Source organism: Chlorocebus sabaeus, chromosome 4 (assembly GCF_047675955.1).
Source record: "Chlorocebus sabaeus isolate Y175 chromosome 4, mChlSab1.0.hap1, whole genome shotgun sequence".
In the NCBI taxonomy this organism is placed as follows: Eukaryota; Metazoa; Chordata; class Mammalia; order Primates; family Cercopithecidae; genus Chlorocebus; species Chlorocebus sabaeus.
The window spans coordinates 41,913,179-41,927,579 of NC_132907.1; the positions used below are offsets into that span (position 1 = coordinate 41,913,179).

Genomic DNA, 14,401 nt, shown 5'->3' on the forward strand with positions numbered 1-14,401 from the left:
ATAGGTTCAGCATTTGTCTGTAATGTGGCAGGCTTAGGAACACATCTGGCTGAAGACGCTTATCTTTCACTGTGTCGGAATCTTTCAGGGCTGCAGCATTCTATGTTTCTAATATCTAGGCAGGAAGACAATCAGATTATACATTTGGCAGCAGTACCTAGACTAATGCCTGGCACATGATAGGTACTGAATGAATGCTCCAAGACCGAAGGATCTAGTTGTTATCTTGACACCTAGAGATATACCAAAATTCTTGTATTGATGTCTACTCCAGTCCCCTCTCCTAACACATGGCCTCAAACTTGGCTTTCTTGTCATTTGAGGCTGGATAATTCTGTTACAGGGAGCTGTCTTATGCATTGTAGGATGTTTAGCAGCATTCCTAACCTCTACCCACTAGATGCCAGTAGGATGCTCCAGTTGTAAAAACCAAAAATGTCTTTAGATTTTGACAAATGTCCCCTGGGGGGCAGAAATATCCCCTGGTTGCAAATCACCATCCTAAACTGAGCATAGTTATGTGAAAGAGATATGGCCTTAGGCATTAGTTGAGTCAGCAGTAGTAAATCATGAAATATGAACACCATGGAAGTGCTCTTCTGACCAACAATATCTCCGCTGCCCTCAGTGTTCTCTAGCAAGGATGACCATAAATGTTTTAACTAAGATAGTTTTGCAGAAAGTTGAGAGCAAATGATGAGCAATCAGCCAGCCAGGAAAATGGTTCCTTTTTGTTTTCAGGAAAAGAAGAGTCACGTGGGAGAAATACAGTCATTTGTAAAAAGCAGGTGTCCAAGAGATAGTGTGTGTAAAGGGGAAAACATTGGATAGGAAATCAGCAGACTTGCACGCTAATCCTGGGTTGGCTACTGACCAGCTCCCATAGGGGAGCTTTCTTCACTTGGCTGATGATAAGGGGGCTGACCCAAGTGACCCATGAAGTTCCTTCTCCTGCTCAGGTGTAAAGGAAATTACAGATTTGTTTGTCTAATGAATAGCCTATTATTACGCATTTTTGCAGAGGAGGAGCCATGCTTTGACAGAGTACAAGGCTAGAATCAATGAGGAGTATGGGAAGATAAATTACGGAGTTTACGGAATGCCAAAGTCTAAGATGAAGGTAATGGAGTTTCTGTTAAAAGGAAATAAGAAAGTACAATGAGTATGACACAAAAGCCATAATATATCTTTGCTGCTGTCTCAATCTCTCTCTGTGTGTGTAGGTTGGTGGTGAAGATGCTAGGTGGGCCACAGTTAGCAAGCTAGTCAGTTTCCTCATAGCTCCTCAGGGAGGAGGGTTCGCTCAGAACAGTCTCTCTTGCCAAATGTGAAAACCACGATCATAGGTTACTGTCAGCAATGGGCAATCTTGGATGTGTATGGAACCTCTCATCAGAGAATTCAACTGATTTAACTGAATTCTCTTATTTTGCAGATACGCATGTCAAAACAGTCCATAAATGTTATATCTTGTAGAAACGAATGTCATGATTCATTGACTAAAAAAGTAAAATGGCCTTGAAAGATTCTGATATTCAATAGCATCGAAGTCAGGGTAGGACAAATCTGGATGAATTTTAAATGTTTGAAGAGTTTTTCAGCCATTTTGGGTTTGATAGAAGAGCAAATTCATTTTATGAAGCAGTCTTACCCTCACTTTCTAAACATGATGTATGTTTGAAAGAAATTCATTCCATATGTTTTTGTTTAATTTTACTTAAATCATCAAAATATTATTTCTTAAGACTTGTTTGATGTCTAAGAAGTATTTAAGCCCTTTGAATAATTTAGAAAATATACGTTTTTCCTCTTTAAAACAGGAAATCACTTATTAAAGAGTTTAAGTGGGTTTGGACACAAATGAGATTCAGACTTGAAATCCTGACCCTGTTAAGATTAGAGAAAGTTTGAAACTTGCCAAAATAGACTCTCCCATTCCTCCCTAAAAGTCAGTACCTTGTGATATCATATTGTCAGCAGAATTACTTGGGCATAGTTCAACAGAATGAAATGTTTGTTATATTTTTCCTCCCAGTCATAGGGTTCATAACCTCAGTCAACTTTGACTCCCCTCTCTCTCCATTGCATTGGCCTTCATATCAGGTAAGTCACTAAGTTCTCTGCCTTTTTGGTCTGTCTCTCTCTTAGGATTTCCATTGCCTCAGCGTCTCTCAAGCTTTTGTCTGGATCATAGCATTTGCCATGCAGCTGGCACCCTCCCTTTGTCTGGTTTCTCCCTGTACCAATCCAATGTATATGTTGTTGGTTTTTAATCCTCACTAAAACATCACTAAATCTTCCCTGAAACAATCACCCTTCTACTATACAACCTTCAGTGGTTCCTAAGGCCCACTGATACTTTAGTCTTATTTGGTGGTTCTCTGCATGCACTGCCCTAGTATATTTTTTCAAACCGCTGTTCAGTGGAGAAGCTCTCCTTAGGGTGGCTTGGTTGCTGTGTGAACACAACACATGTACACTGGTCTGTGATGTCTTTCTTCCTTGTTTTCCTACTCATTCAGTGAGAACCTGCCCAAGTCTCACTTCCTTTCTGATGACTCCTGCCTGTGGTATTACTCCCTCCTGAGAGTTCTTACAGCAATTGTCCCTCTGAGATGGTGTCTGAGCTTACACTGCTGTACACAATTCCTTTACTTCATGCATGTTTTTGTCTTGCCTCTTTACCAGGACTGGAGACTCAGTTTTCCAGCAGAATTTCTCCAAATGTGGTCCCTGGACCATAATATTAGCATCACCTGAGAGTTTGTTAGAACTGTAATTTCTTAGATTCCACCCTAGATTTGCAGAATTAGAAATTCCAGAAGTGGGGGTAGCACTCTGTATTTTAATTAAGCTCTCCAGGTGATTCGGGCGCCTGTTCAAATTTGAGAACCAGGGTTGTGAAAGAAAGAGACACATCTTAGAGTTCTTGGCATCCTCCACAATGCCAGTACAAAGCTGAAATGTGGAAATTACTAAAATTTTACCTAACTTGAATTTTAAGACAAGTTTTCAATGATATGCAAAGAAAATAGAAATGCTTTCAAAAGCTATGAAATTTTAAGAAATAAAAAGGTACAATTTCAATGAAAGATCAAATAGTTTACAAGTTTAATGGTAATCCACTTGAAAAGAATTTCTTCTTTTTTTTTTTTTTTTTGCTTTTTCCTTTCATTAGAATTTTAGTGTTGTCCAGCACTGAGTAGTCAGATGATGGTATTCAGCACACTGTTTCCAACATTCTTAAAACTCGAAATCTGTAGTTTAGAGGTGATTTTTTTTTCTTGGAAGGTTGTGGGATTGGTGGCCATATGTGAGCATGGAGGATAATTTCCTTTTCTTCTCTTTCTCATTAAAGTCCTTTATTACAGTTTGGAACTCTCATATAGAGATGAATGTTGCTATAGAATAAAAAAATCATGGTGTACAGAAAAATGGATCCTTCGGGTATATCTATACACCAATAGAGGGGAGAATAAATTTAACTTACTGTTTTTAAATAAATGTAAATATTTCATTGTTTTTTCTCTACCCTTGTCCGTTCAAATTGTATACATCCCCACAATTTACAGACTTTAGTACTAAGGTGAGCCTTAACCTAATCGTATTTTTTCCACACACCTCAAGAACTTTGTACAGTTAGAAATGAACCATATCAAGCCCCTGGCTCTGGCAGGCTTGTGATTGGACACTGAGCCAATCTGATAATACTTGCACCCAGGAGCCCAGGTAGATGATAGAGGAGTCAAGGAGCTACCTTAATTTCCATTGCTAGTAGTCAGGGAGCCTGGATTTTTTTTGTTGTTGTTAAAGACAACAGTGTGGCATTGGAGAAAAAGGTTGTGCTTTGAAGTCAGACAAACCTGTGTTTAAATCCCTGCTGTGCATCACTAAACTAGCCATTTGTTTCATGTTCGTTTTTCCTTTTCTAACGAGGATCCTAATACCTATCTGTCCTGCAGGGTTGTTGAAAGAGGTGTTGATAATGTATGGTGTACATGGCCCAAGTTAGATGCTCAGTAAATGAAATGATTATGGTTAGTCTCTGACTAACAATTATGTTTGTAATTCTTTTGTTTTTAATCTCAAACACATAACTTGAAAGATTAATCATTAATAACTTGAATGATTAAGAAAAGTAATCCTATTTCTCCCTTTTTTAATTTTACAGAGCTCTGCTTCTAATTGTTCTTTTCTAATAGTAACTGGGTTGCATTGATGTAAAGTGTATTCAGTGATTTTCTTTTACTTTTCCTTGTTCTTTTTTATTGAAGGTGTACCTCTTGAGTTTCTATGAAGCAGGTGTGTATCTCTATCAATACTATCAAGTCTGTCTAGACCTTCCTTTTTTCACAAGATTAGTATTTGTTGAGTGGTCTCTGCCAGGCTCTGAGGATGCATAAATGTGCACAGGGAATAGTCAGAGAACTGAAGTAAAAACTTGTTCTGACTAGAATAATCCTATTGTCCAAATTGTCCCTATAAACTCAGACTTAGGAGTTGTTGAAGCAGGTATATGCCTACATGGTGAAATTTTCCAGGACTAAATAATAGGACATTTCCCTGTCTGTTTATAATAGTCCTGATGCTTCCACCATGAGAGTCAGTGTTTAGTCAAGGCCTTGACTCTTTTATTTGCTGATGAAGGAAGATGTGTGCAAAAAGCTATACTTTTCGCCTGCAGCATTCTCTGAGCACATTAGCAAAATTTCAGTAACAGATCAGCAATGTTACCTTGGTAAAGAATAGGGAACTGACAGAATACACTCATGAAAGATTTGCTTTCATTGGGGAGGCCATCTGGAGGGGACAGCCAGGACAAAGGCAGCCTGGGACAGGGTGGAAGACCTTGGGCCATTAGGGTCTGTAGTCACCTCCAGGATGACCCCCAGTGATTCTCACTTCCTGTTAGTCACACTCTGTGTTGTTCTCTCCCATTTTGAATAAGGGTTACCTTGGTAACCAATAGTACATTGTGGAAATGACTCCTAAGTGTGACTTCCAAGGTGAGGTCACAAAAGACATTGAGGCTTCTGCCTTACTCTATGAGATCCCTCAGATCAACCGCTTTTAGGGAAAGCCAGCTGCGATCTCATGAGGACACTCAAGCAGTCCTATAGTTTCTTGGGGTAAGGAACTGAGGCCTGCTGCCAGTAACCATCACCAGTTAGCAGTATATGAGTGAGCCATGTGGGAAGTGGATTCTTCAGCCCAATGCAACCTTCAGTGACTGTAACCCCAGGTGACATTTTAACTCTAGCCTTTTGAGGGACTCTGAGGTAGAACCCACCAAGCTAAGTTCCTGGTCCATAGAAATTGTGTGCGGTAATAAATAATTATTGTTTTAAGTCATTAAGTTTTTGGATAATTTGTTAAACAGAAATAAATAACTAATACAGAACCCAGCATGTGGTGCTAGATTCCTGGAAGAAAAGAGCAAAGTTAAAAGACATATTAAAAGGGTAGATCAGAGAGGCCAAAGACAGACATTTTCTTCACCTTTTGCCCCAAAGTGGTATTGTTTACACTTTATAAAGGGTATGTAGTCATGGGGCTGGGAATGGTGGGAGAAAATGAACTCAATAGCTAATTCCCAGAGCACCTGGAAGAAAAGGAAAAAAGACAAAGGATGAATGTTAGTTTGGGAAGGACTCCTGAATATGAAGGCTTGGAAATGGACATGTCTTTCAACATCATGAATTTGAAAATTGTTTTGTACTCGAACAACCCTTGGATTTCATCAAACGGTAGGACCACAGTAATGTGGGTAAAAAAGTCTCCTGAGATCCTTGAGTCATTCTTTTTTTTCCTTGTACAAGACTCTAGTTAAGGCTACCAAAAACTCTCTCACCTTTTAAAAGTGAACATACCAACAAAGGCAGCAGTTTCAAGGCTTGGCAAAAGGTTTCACATTCATTTAAACAAAAGGGGTTCTTTCTAAAATTATCTCTAGCAATATTAAACTATGAATCATGTTTATACCTCTAGGAAGGACTTAAGTGACATATTAGCATTTAGGGAAGAAGGCTTTGTATTAGAGAGTAAAACATTTTTAAAAAACAAATTGCTTTCTTACTACATGGTTTTAAAACTGTCAACTTTTTATGTGTTTTCAACTCGGGGAAAGGATGAGTTTCTTTGGAAAGGGGCAAGGCAGGAAATCAGTAATGATTCATACCACTTTTTCACATGCTTCTCTGACGAGTTTTAATCACAAATCCGGGTCCACTTGTATAACAAAAACATTAAAAGAGGGTGTTTTAAACTACGTCTTTTTATTAATCATGTATTTAGTCTTGTAAATAATACACGCAAGCACATCCTTGTTACGTCAGTTGGAAAACAGTGATTAACTAGCTGTTTAGGAGATGGGAGTATCTTGCAATTTTATATGTACTTCCTAAGTGGCTGTGTTTTCTCTTGGGCGATTTAATTTGATTTAGGCAAATATGTTAAATTTTAGAATTTAATTGATTTTTAATTTTAATGATCTTTTCTATCCTCTGCATTTAATGGCAATTTTTAGGACTGCCACAATAGTCTTTTGAAAAAAGGACACATTTACTTGAAAGAAATATACTTTGTTATTTCTGAGTTCCTTTGAAATTGCTGAAGATGGTTTTACTTTAGCATTCCCTTCAGCCTAATTCCCTTTTCCCCTTTGTTTCTATTGGGATGAGGTAATCCTGGGTTTGTAGAGTCTTTTGTGATGGAAATGGCTATGACCACACAGACGCAGCATAATATTTACTTGGAATAAGAGAAAGAGAAATATCAATAGTGCTGCTCACCAAGCATTTGAAAATACTTGTCTTTCATTTCCAGAGAGAAAAATACCACTTTGCGTGTTCATTATTAATTTGGGTAATAGTGTGTGTTCATAAATTGTGAATCAAAATTGAATGAGGAGAGGAGTGAAACTTAAAACTAATTATGGCAAGGTCTGAAGTTATGAAGGCCAGATGTATTAATGTTGCATTAATATAGCATAAGACATTCATAAGTAAAATAAGGAAGTTATATGGAGCTGAACAAACTCATCAAACAAATAGGGGTGTATGTGTGTACAGACCCTAGTTTGGTTGTTGTAGCCTAATTCTGGTGAACAGGTCAGCAACCTTTTCCTATAAAGGGCCAGACAGAAAATATTTTAAACTTGGAGGCCATAGGCCTCTATCACAACTACTCAGCTTTGCAGTTGTAAAAGAAAGCAGCCATGGACAATATGGAAATGAATAAATATGGCAGTATTTCAATAAAACTTTATTTACAAAATCAGGCTGCAGACCAGATTTGACGTGGAGACTGTAGTTTGCTGCTTCCTATCCTACACAATGTAATTTTTCTTATTTACTTATTTGTAGACCAATGCATTGGAAAGGGAGTTTGAAGCAGCTTACAAGGACAGGTCGATTATTCCAAATCTGAAAATTTAAAATCTGAAATGCTCCAAAAGCTGCAACTTTTCCAGTACTGACAAGAGACATCCAAGGCAAATGCTCATTGGAGCATTTTGGATTTTGAATTTTTGAGTTTGGGATGCTCAACTGGTAAGTAAAATGCAAATTTCCCCAAATTTGAAAAATCCTTGAAAATGTATATGGCAAGGTCAAGGCACAGTAGGACCTGGAGAGATTTTGTGGGTAGGAATGGAGTGGGCTCCAGCCTCTAGTAGATTGAGTATATCTATTGCTAACATCCAGGAATCATTTGGGAGCAAAGCGTGTCTGTGGACCATTCAGTTTTCATTTGAGTGAATATTATACGTAGTCTGTGCTGAGGATCTGCATAGATGCCCTTCAGATCAGCATTGGTGAGAGCCTTCCAGGTGGGGCCCCTGAAACCTAGAGCGTTGATGGTTGAAAAGAGAAATCTCCTACTCCATACCCCAGTGTGACTAAACAGGCCTAGCTCATCCCCTCAATCCCTGCCACTCCATTCACCAAATGGAACAGAAATTAAACAGCCTTTTTACATGTATATATCCTTTGTCCCTATACTTCCACTTGCAGGAATCCATCCTAAGAAAAGTTTTAGGGAAGCTGCTAAAAACTGATATGTAGGCCAGGTACAGTGGCTCACGCCTATAATCCCAGCACTTTGGGAGGGCGAGGTGGGCGGATCACGAGGTCAGGAGTTCAAGACCAGTCTGACCAATGTGGTGAAGCCCCATCTCTACCAAAAGTACAAAATTAGCCGGGTGTAGTGGTGTGCGCCTGTACTCCCAGCTACTCAGGAGGCTGAGGCAGGAGAACTGCATGAACCCAGGAGGCGGAGGTTGCAGTGCGCTGAGATTGTGCCACTGCACTCCAGCCTAGGCAACTGAGTGAGATTACGTCTCAAAAAAAACACCAAAAAACAAAAAACTGACATGTAATATTCAAATTTCAGCTTCATTTATTAACCCCAAAATTGGAAAGAAGGTAAATATCCAACAGGAGGAGAGTAGGTAAGTAAGTTCTGGTATATATGAGATGAAATAATATATTATTTTTAAAATGGTTTTTGAAGACAATTTTATGACAGGGAAATGATGCTGAATATAATTTTAAATGAATATAGCAGAATGCAATATGATCATAATTTTGTGGAAACAATATTGCAAAAAGACTAGAAGAAGATATACTGTAGAGGAAACCACTAGCTATCTACCAGAATCCCTTCTCTTCTTCCTGATATATGAGCACACTACATTTCCCAGCCTCCCTTGTAGTTGCATATGGCCATGTGACTAAGTTCTCTCCAGTGGTTTGTGAGCATAAATGATGTATTCCACGTACAGGCTTGACTCATAAAAATTTCTCACACATGTTTTTCTATGCCTTTAAATTAAAAGGAAATGTTTTACTGTCTTCACTTGATTGGAATGTTGACACTCAGGGCAACCTTGAAAGTCACATGTTGAAAATGACAGAGTAGCATCAGCTTAGGATCCTGAATGACGACAAAGAGATGAGTTGCTCTGCTGACATGAGCACTCATCTAGGACTGTTACTTGAGGGAAGAAATACATATCTATGAAGTTCAGCTACCATGGTGATGCCTGATAGAACAGATGGGTGTGCATGTGAAACACCCACTGAGGACTTCCAGAAACATTTGGTTGGAGGGGAGTAGAGAAGGCAGGTTTTATAGGAACCCAAGGACTTTTATTAAAAAATGGGACTATAAACCAGTAATCTTTTAGCTATTGTTCAAGTCATCCCTTGCACCTGCAGGCTGATGAGGTCTGAGGAAGCTTGGTCTTCTTGTATTCTTTATTTGTTTGTTTATGTATTTTTGAGACAGGGTCTCACTCTCTTGTCTGCGCTGGACTGCAGTGGTATGATTTTGGCTCACTGCAACCTTAACCTCCTGGGCGCACAGTTGATCCTCCCACCTCAGCCTCCCGAGTAGCTGGGACTAAAGGTGCATGCCACCACGCCCAGCTAATTTTTGTACACAATGTAGATAAGAGGTTTTGCCATGTTGCCCAGAATGGTTTCGAACTCCTGGACTCAAGCCATCCCACCACCCACCCCTGCCCACCACCATGGCCTCCCAATGTGCTGGGATTACAGGTGTCAACCACCATGTCCAGATGGACATGTATTTTTTTTTAAACTTATTTTTAAAATATGTATTTAATTAGGCAAGTTAGGAAAAATACCAGTGTATACATAATGAAATGGGAAGGTATAAATAAATCTAAAAATGTGGGCAGAAAAAGAACAAATTAATATAGAAGGTGAAAACCCAGGAAGATGCTATACAGATGAGCCATTGAAACCTACACAGTTTCTGATAATTGAGTGAAAGTTTAACTCTGGTTTTCCTACCAACCAAAGTGACTTGTTAATTGATTAATCCACCAGTCTCTTATCTCTGCAAATATTTCCTTCAGCTATTATTTCTGAAAGAAATTTCTCAATGACTCTTTATATAGGAAACAGTGCCCTCAGCAATATCCCTAAGAAAATACCAGAATGGGATTTACAGTGCTGCCCCAAGATTAACTGAAAGGACATTGAATCAAAACAAACTTTAAGAAAAGAGAATCTAAAGATGGATTGGGAGAGACAACTGGACAATGGGATGTCGGTGATGACAGCCTCACTTGATCCAGGAATTAAACCTGTGTCCAGAAAAATCGTTGGAATTTCTATCTTTCAAATAGTCTTTCATTCATATCCTTGCTCTTCATGAGGCTTTTTACAAGTTGGGCAGCAGGTGATTTTCAGGAGCTTTCTCAGTAACTGCTATAGGCTCCCGTCTTCTTCCATTTGCCCACATGTCTGCAGTAACTGCTGGAGAAAAATAACTTCTCTATTGCCATCTGAGTCTTGAGGGAGTTCTTTTCATGAACAAAATTTAACTTAGAACCATAGTTATAGGGGATTCTGGGAAATGTGTTTCTGAGCTTCTCCCTTGTGATGTGAGCAGAGCATAGAAAGAGGAAGATACAGTGTTGAGTGGATAACAGATCATCTGCCACACTTTGGTAATGGGGCAGATTTCCAATATGGCAAGCCACCACACAGACAGGCAAACTGAATTTACCAACAATAGGCAGTTATAACTTTTTTTTTTTTTTTCTTGAGACTGAGTCTTTCTGTCACCCAGGCTGGAGTGCAGTGGCAGGATCTTGGCTCACTGCAACCTCTGCCTCCGGGTTCAAGCTTTTCTCTTGCCTCAGCCTCCCGAATAGCTGGAATTGCAGACACTCACCATCGTACCAGGCAAATTTTTTAATTTTTAGTAGAGATAGGATTTCACCATGTTGGCCAGGCTGGTCTCAAACTTCTGACCTCAAGTAATCTGCCCGCCTCGGCCTCCCAAAGTGCTGGGATTACAGGCTTGAGCCATGGCACTTGGCAACATTTTTTGATTAAAAACATCTGATATGGTGTGGCTGTGTCGCCACTCAAATCTCATCTTGAATTGTAGCTCCCGTAATTCCCACATGTCATGGGAGGTAATTGAATCATGGGGGTGAATTTTTCCTGTACTGTTCTAATGCTTCTTGTTGGCAGCTACCACCTGCCTGGTGATTCTGTCCAGATCTCTTGTCCCTGAGGTGTCAGTTTGCATCCCCCGTCTTGGTCCTTTCCACCATTTTCAGCCCCTCCAGGGCTTGGAGGACCCAGTGGGCCATTCTCTTGGAGCCTTGGCTGAAGTGGCTGGGCATGACGCTTTTACTCTGATGTCCCCCATAGATCTTGATCATGGAGTCAACCCCAGCACCACCCTGTAGGTACAGGTGCTGTGCTGTGGAAGCAGCTCATGTGTAGAACCAGTTTTCATCATAGGGAGGAAGCTCTTTGTGCTTGGTCAGCTTGACGGTGTCCACCCATCCAAGGACTTTCAGCTTCCTGGACTTTTGGAGAAAGGCTGCCAGAGCTCTGATGAACTCCTGCTGGTTCATGTTCTTTACAGTATCTCCAGGCATTGTGCGGCCACCGTGCTGCCAGCCAGGGGAAAGGGATCTGATTGTTTTATAAAGGGCAGTTCCCCTGCACACACTGTCTTGACAGCTGCCATATAAGATGTGCCTTTGCTCTTCATTCGCCTTCTGCCATGACTGTGAGGCCTCCCCAGCCTAGTGGAACTGTGAGTTCATTAAACCTCTTTCCTTTATAAATTACCCATACTCAGGTAATTTATAATTACACATACTTGCGTATATCCTTATAGTAGCATGATAGTAGACTAATACAACACCTCAAAAACAAAATTATATGCAGAAATTAAAGCAAAATTTTATTGGAATTCTTAAACGTGAAATTATCTAATATGTGGCATGCTGATTATATTAAAAAATTATATACAGCATATGCTGTATACTAAAAAATTGCTAAGGGAGTAGATCTTAAATGTTTTCACCAAAAAAAATGTGAGGTGATGAATATGTTAATTAGCTTAATTTAATTTCTCCCATTAACATAAATTCAATGTACACATATTAAAACATCACATTATACCTCACAAATATACACAATTTTTATTTGTCGTTTTAAAAAAAATTTAGCGCCGGGCGCGGTGGCTCAAGCCTGTAATCCCAGCACTTTGGGAGGCCGAGATGGGCGGATCACGAGGTCAGGAGATCGAGACCATCCTGACTAACACGGTGAAACCCCGTCTCTACTAAAAATACAAAAATTAGCCGGGCGCGGTGGCGGGCGTCTGTAGTCCCAGCCACACGGGAGGCTGAGGCAGGAGAATGGCGTGAACCCGGGAGGCGGAGCTTGCAGTGAGTGGAGATTGCGCCACCGCACTCCAGCCTGGTGACAGAGCGAGACTCCGTCTCAAAAAAAAAAAAAAAAAAAAAAAAAAAAAAAAAAAAAAAAAAAAAAAAAAAAAATTTAGCTGAGCATGGTGGCTCATGCCTGTAATCCCAGCACTTTGGGAATTTGAGGTGGGCTGATCACCTGAGGTTGGGAGCTCGAGACCAGCCTGGCCAACATGGCAAAACCCTGTCTCTACCAAAAAATATAAAAATTAGCCAGGCGTGGTGGTGGGCGCCTGTAATCCCAGCTACTCAGGAGGCTGAGGTGGAAGAATCGCTTGGGCGACAAGAGCGAAACTCTGTCTCAAAATAAATAAATAAATACATAAAAATTTAAACAGCGGATATCAGTGACCACCAGAGTGTTCACTACTTAAAAATGTAATCTATTTGGCATTAGTTTCTGAAGTGCTAGTGCCTTATGTCTAAATATTCACAGAAATGGCTAAATCAAATATTTGCTTGTGCAAAAAAGTTACCTATATATAAATGCACAGGGAGAAAGATACACACCAATCTGAGAATAAAAGTACATCAGGAGAGGGGAGTAAGGTACTGTGGGACCCAAAGTAACTTTTATATAATTTACATTATTTAAAAATTATAAAATATAATTTTTTGTGTATCAATTCTGTAATTAGAAAGAAAAAAATAGAGCTGCCCCAGGATAATTAGTACCTAAAACTATTTTCTATGATGCCGTATTCTGTGGCAGCTCTTGAAGTCAGCAAATGACAGAGAACTTGAGTTCTACTACAATTTCTGCATTAGCATGATATGGTATATGACTTTGCCTAGTATTTTATGCTCCTAGGCCTGTTTTCCTGCTTGTAAAACAAGGGGATTGGAATAGATGGTTTCTAAGATCCTTCTTAGCACAGAAAGCCTGTAGTTTTAGGATTTGTTGGAGTGAAATACTGGAAGCATGGAACAGTTCTGGGGGTGGGGAGATGGTACTCCAAGGATGGTCTCTGGGAAGCAGGAAGAACTGCCTGAGGCTACTAGGAATTCAGAAAGTGGAAGTGTGGCCAGTTGAAGCAACTTCATAGCTATTAAAATTTCATGGAAGTTCAGCCTTTTCCTGTGAGGCACTTGAGCTTGCACAGGGAAACCTGTCCTAATATCTATTAACAGGGTTTAGTTTTCACTGGTTTTCAACAGATTGCTCTCTAGGCTAGTTATGGTGGGTATCCTTTCTGACTCTTAGGGTCTATGTTACATGGACTGTTGAATATAAATTCTAGCCTTATGTCATACTCAAGTGCATCCAAAGAGAGATACTTTTTCCTTATATCCATGAGGAAGAATCTAGATGTGGAGTCTTGAGGTTTTCACCATTTTCTACTATTCAGGGATCAAATTTTGCTAACAGTTTATGTTAAAGCAGAGGATCTACCCTGTTAGGGACTGAAAGACTGAAAATGAAGGTGAATATCCTTCAAGTAAAAGTGAAACTAGACAAATTATTTCTGCAATTCAAAGAGAAGAAAAACATAAAGACTTTACAGCATATCAGTAAAAAAAAAATCTCTTAGTAAAAAAGCACATCAGCACAGAAACAACCTTAGTTTTCTGTTACTTGTTATAAAACATAATATATTTTCACACCACTTCTTGGGTAGTATTAATTTTGGCCTTTATTACACATAATTTATTTTCTGAATACTGCATGTTATACAGCAGAGTCTATTAGAGATATTGTGTTTTCAAAGCCCCAGAAAAATACTTAGAAAGATGGAAGACACAGGTATAGGAGCTGAAAAGTAATTCTGTATGTTCACAAACAGCAATGGTCAATATTAGGATGTTAATTTTCCACCATTGACACAAATTAAACTCAAACCTAGTCAAAATACCAGTAGAATTTTTTTTTTTGGACAAGATCATTATAAACTTTATGTGAAAATGCAGAGGATCTAGAAAAAAACAGAATAATTTTGAAAAAGATGAACAAAATTGGAAGACTTAACCTAATTTCAAGACTTATGATAAAGCTACAGTAACTAAGATGGTGTAGTCTTGATGTAAAGACAAAAAAATTGAGACTCTGTCTTCCAACAAGAACAACAAAAGATTAATGACTGCCCTTCTGGATTTCAGACTTGCATGGGGCCTGTAGCCCCTTCGTTTTGGCTC

General features: G+C 39.3%; 1 pseudogene; it reads right to left on the bottom strand.

Annotated features, from left to right (window-relative positions):
* Window positions 1–10,565: 10,565 nt before the first annotated feature.
* Window positions 10,566–11,508, bottom strand: LOC103221314 (small ribosomal subunit protein eS19 pseudogene; annotated as a pseudogene).
* Between the last annotated feature and the right edge of the window lie 2,893 nt (window positions 11,509–14,401).